Below are 5,790 nucleotides of genomic sequence, written 5' to 3'. Positions count from 1 at the left end.
AAGTATTCGAAATATTAAGTTTACTTTTATCAAGGGCCACCGATGTTGGGATCCTATCCAAACAAGCTCTCCAAACGAAACAAATTACATTAAGCGGAGCCAAACAAATCCAAAGAGTTAGATTTTTAATAGGTCGAGTGACCTTCAAGTTAATAAGATGTCTTAAATCTTGGATATGAAATATCCCATCATTCGACAATCTAAATTTCGAAGTCCTTGGACCATTCAAAGTTCACATTGACGAAACAATCTCATTGAGACTAAAGAGCTCCGCGAGATCACACGGATCTAGCGTGACCGTCTTCCAAGCCCAAGATGATTGGTTTCCATACAAAAACAATTAGTTAAGGATGGACAAATCAATCGTATAATATGGAGAACATAATCGAGCAAAAGTAAACAAAATGAACGTAAGTTTTGATATGTTTTAGTATACAGCAAGGACACATTAGAGATATGTATATCATATTTTTATTCGGCCATTTCTCCTAAAAATTACTATTTAGTTCTATCTGAAACGTACATAATAATATAATTTTTTTTTCTAAACAAAAAAACACTATAAGAGTTTATCTACATTTATATATACAATTGTTTGTGCCTTTCTGCATACATCCCTAATTATAATATGTAACACCTGCAGATTCAAGCTAGTAAATTTCAAAATAATAAGCGTTAAAAGTGACTTTTTGATAGAAGGTTATTTAGCATAAATAATCTTAACTAAAGTTATAGTATATGACACAAGGATTCCGTATATATAAAGAATGCTAAAATACGACTTATAACGTATACTGCTAGAAAAACAACCTTTTACGACGCGCAATGCGTGTCGTAAAATGCTCAGACAGCGCACAAAAGCGTGTCAAGGAAGACCCTGTCATAACGAGAGACGACACGCTTTTGCGCGTCATCTATTTACGATGCGCATTTACGACATGCATTTACGACGCACATTTAGGTCACACAATGCGTATCAACGAAGCCTCGGTCATAAAGGAAGACGACACACAATTGAGTGTCGTAGCCTTACGACGCGCATTTACGACTCGCATTGCGTATCATTAAAGCCCTTGTCAAGAAAGGTCATGTCATAAATGAAGACGACATACATTTTTGTGTATCGTAATTTTAAATGTGTAAAAAAATTATTTATAGATTTACTAATTTTCAAATTAAATTTGCATTTAATGTCTCATAATAGAAAATAAAATATTATATACAAAAAATACAATCCATGCATAAAATTTAATGTCATACAAATAATCGTTCCATGGAAATATAAAACAAATCAATAGAAGTTGTAACAGAAATTTATAATAGTTCTAATAACCTAATATGTGCCTTACTATAAACAAGATTTGTGCTGATTTTTTTTAAATGTGTGCCTCACTTGTCTCCACTATTCCTTAGTAACACCACTCAAGGACTCTAAATCTATGAACTTGCTCACAATATCTATATTGCCTGCAAAAGAAACATAGCTACAAAATAAGTGTGAAGATGGATTATTACATAGCTACAAAAATGCCATAAGAAATAGCCTACCAAATGCATTTCTAGGTAGATACAATGACATGCCATAGGAAATAGCCTACCAAATGCATTTCCAGGTAGAGTACTTTTGGATCGCAGTTTCTTTTATTATTAAATATCATCGCGCCCCTGAAATGTACATGTGCGGTAAGGTTAAATGTTTATTTTTTGAACAATAAGGACTAGATGTCATTTCTTTTTGTAAGAATTGTAAATAGAAAATCCAAATACACCCAAAACATGGTAGAACAATACCTGTTTGATTTGGAAATTTGTCAAATCACGCTTGCAAAATCGAAAAAAATTGCCACTCAAACTAGCCAAATCAAAGCCCTACATCAGGATAGAAACAAAAAATGAGTTTCAGTAAGGGTAGGTTACCTATCAAACATCCCCAAAGGGTGAAATTTCTCTAATATTTCTTGAACATCTCTCTTATGGAGAGTTTCAGTAACAATCAGGACATCATTATCAATCATGTGACAATATCTGAGGAGAAACGGAAAGATTAAGTCCCAAACAAAGATGAATATGCAAGAATGGTTGTAACATGTGGATTACAACAAAAAATAAAGTTAGAAGGGTAAATATATCTACTTACGTTATATACTATAGGAAGGTTGACAAAGGCCTGATGGCTTGTAATAACATGTGTTTATCAACTAATTTCAGGTTGCATTTTTTTTGAAATTGTGGTTGTATGCAGAGGTGAAGGATCTACAAGAGATCAATATAAAATGATATTTGCATAAAAAAGTTCCGTTTTCCTTCTTTTAGTATAAAAATTATTATCTTTTTTACCGAGCCGGTTTTTTGGGTTAGACCAGTATGGTTTAATCCGGTTTGGTTGAACCACTGGATTTTGGCCATTATAAAACCGGTATCCATACCGGTTCAATCATTCGGTTCGGTCTGGTTTTCAAAACCATGCATACAAGTAATTCAAATTCACATTTTCAAACAAGTAATAGAAATTGAAATTAACTTCTGGTTTTTATGGATGAACATGAACTGATGTCCCTGATAAACTAAAATATCTTGACCAGTTAACAATTACCAAAGCCTTGCTATTGTATTAGAGGACGCTGAAACAAACCATCAATAAGAGTAGTTGATGGCTTATGGTGTGTTACTTTTAATCATTATTATTATTATATCAAAAAGATGGAAATTTTATCAAATGTACACCTGTAATGAGATAAGCACCATAGAAAACACCCAATCCCATACCCATCGTTGGTGCCCTGAAACACACATATCATATTATTACTATTATATTAATTAAAAAAAGCATGCAACATTTGTTTAAGACATGTATGTATATAGTAATGTAAAATATAACATAAACATACCAACTAGTGTTTTCTCCAAAGTAAAACCATCTACATTCCATATCTTGACTGTACTATCAGAGAATGCAATTGCCAAATACCAACCCAACATAAAGCCAAAAGGAATGAGAAACAAGTCTAAAGTGTAACCGCTGAGGTTCACAAAACTCGGGTGATAGTATACATTTGAGGATATAACCATCCAGAGCCTATAGCTTGTGAAGTGGCTCAAAATTGGTCATTATCTGCTATAAATAACACAAATCATAAGATCAGATTAAGTCAAAAAGAAACAATATTAGTTGAAAAAGGAGAATAAATAGTGAATTTACCTGTGTCCAACGTAAGAGCCTCTAGACATAACAAGTTCCTTTGTTGTTTGCAGCAACTACCAAGCTTCCATCCCACATCACCGTCAATGATCTCATTGCTATATCAACATCTGGTACCTAGGTTTAGTTAAAAATTTAAACCCATACAGCTTAATTAATTTATATATGCTGAAAATTAAAAATAATATCATACCAGCTCACAGCTACAAGAGTTTGCAGTCAAGTCCCATACACAAATATTCCCATTTTGATCACCAGATATGAGCTCAGGCTGGACACCCAAAAACAAAGCAATAAACCAAATTATATATAGGTCCATGTCTAAAATACAAATCTAATTTTCACAAGAAACAGAATCATAGACACCTGATTTGGATGTAAATTTCTTTTTTGTTGTCTAAACGATCTATGACATTTCCCAATGTTTTAGACATTTTCACCCCTGAATTAGTTGTTTGTTTTTTTTTTATATATATAAAGTAAGAAATGATTATGTTATAACAAATACAGATCATTTAAGATGCTGATTTTTTATTTTTTTTTATTAAAAATTGTTTTAAGCTCACTTGAGAATCACAAATAAGTCCATGTAGATACACTTGTGTATATGGGACACTCCCTGTGAACTCAATCCCCATCATCACCATACGTGCAACCCAAAAAAAAAAAAAAAAACAATTTGCCATGCCTATTTAAAAGTTATAAAAAATTACTGTTTTTATTTATAAAAAAATGAAAGAAGTAGAAAAATACTAAATACATATTACATACCCTGTTTCAAGAACTGATGTAGGGTAGAAGTGTTTGAAATCTATTGAACACACATCAAGCCATCCTAAAGTACTAAGCGACCATAAAGAACTAAAAAAATCCCAAAAGGGTATTTTAGACATAAAAATTTAAAAGTATTGAAAGTGAATTAAGGTTTGTTATGTGAACAGACCTTGAAAACTAGGTGTCAAGAAAATCTGGATCTTGATATATTTAGACATTTTTTCTATATTTCTTTTGAGCTTTTTTAAGAGCTTCATCTTCAGTTTTAGCAACTATATAATCTTCTTCACAGTCTTTTCCTACAGTATACCAAACAGGAATCCTGTGTCTCCACCATAATTATCTACTTATACACCAATATTTTATATTTGAAAGCTAGTGATTATATATCTGAATCTTATACCATAATTATCTACTTATACACCAATCTTTCCTACAGTATACCACACAAGAATCTTATACCAAGTACTAGAAATGTTATTTACAGCAACAACACTTCCGAAAAAGAAAATCTTGATGATTACCATAATTTATGGGGCTATTACATAAACAATATCAAACACACTAAGCCTAAAGACATCTTTTACACAAGAATCAGTTGGAAGAGCCCATGCTGATAACACCCTTAAAGTATTTTCTGCAAATACCGATTACATTTCATAGTGTCAATACATATTGGACAATGCTTCAAATCCTTATGCATTAATGCTAGCTAGTTCAATTCTTTTGAAGCAAGTGATTGAGCTTACACTAACACTACATTTGCATCTTGATATAAGTAATTACTCTTATAAGCCTCTTCTTTTACACATCAATACAACTTTCCTGACTTGTGGAAATCTAATGAAGGAAACTACATTATTACCCATTTATCAAAAAAGGGACATGAACTTCAGCCATATATGATTGGATCTTTAATCTAGCTCTTGTGTCAGGTGAGAAAGTTTGGTTGGTTTGATGATGATAGCTTCAGAGATGTAGTTAAAGACTGCACAAATTTTTTGATCCAGGTAGTATCTCATCTGCTACTATAGCATAAGTTTTTTGAAGGGGGGTTTTGGAGGTAAACTCGACTGATTTGCGGTTCTTGCAGACAACATTTGATTATACCGATGACGACCCCGCTATAGGGATCCTGTATCTTCACTCCCTTTACATACATAAAAATAAATAAATCAGAATTTGAAACAAAAAACTAGTCATTGAAAGAAAGTTATTTACAGAATTACCTGACAGCTGGATTGAGAGGGGAAGAAGCAGAGGGAAGATTAGTTCCATGAATGAAATTGGAAGAACCAGGAGCTGAAGGAGCAGGACCGGGACCAGATCCCGGAAGCATAGGTGGTCTAGTACTGTGATTCAGAACTGGTAACCCACTCGGACCTTGAAAACCAACCGGAACAACATCTAGGTTCGATGAGATTGGTTCGTATAGTTCTAGAGGCCTATTTCTCTGTCGAACATGAAGCCATACCTAAGAAGGGGATGATTATGAAGAAAAACATCGGGAAAGTCGGTGTGGGTTGGAGGTAGTTGAGGTGGGTATCAGGCGGGGTTTTAGGGTTTGTTTTGATCGATGATGATTTTAGGAACTTCAAGTATGAAATTATCGATGTTTTACACACATTGCTTTTAGGGTTTCTTTTGATTGAAGAGGATTTTACATTCGAAGAAGAAGAAGGGAGAGAGTATCAAGGCGGGGTCTTTTATTTTTTGGATTTCATTCCCCCATGGCAATTAAAAACTTGGAGAACGCGCGTTCATAAAGAAAACTATAAAGCGATAGTTTTAGACGACACACTTTTTTATGATAGGTG

General features: G+C 33.3%; 1 pseudogene; it reads right to left on the bottom strand.

Annotated features, from left to right (window-relative positions):
- Positions 1–2,484: 2,484 nt before the first annotated feature.
- Positions 2,485–5,312, bottom strand: LOC145006835 (target of rapamycin complex subunit LST8-like; annotated as a pseudogene).
- Positions 5,313–5,790: the final 478 nt, after the last annotated feature.

The sequence above is a fragment of the Lactuca saligna genome, chromosome 7, assembly GCF_052625555.1.
Source record: "Lactuca saligna cultivar CGN05327 chromosome 7, ASM5262555v1, whole genome shotgun sequence".
Lineage (NCBI taxonomy): Eukaryota > Viridiplantae > Streptophyta > Magnoliopsida > Asterales > Asteraceae > Lactuca > Lactuca saligna.
This window is presented reverse-complemented; position numbering and strand designations above follow the sequence as displayed.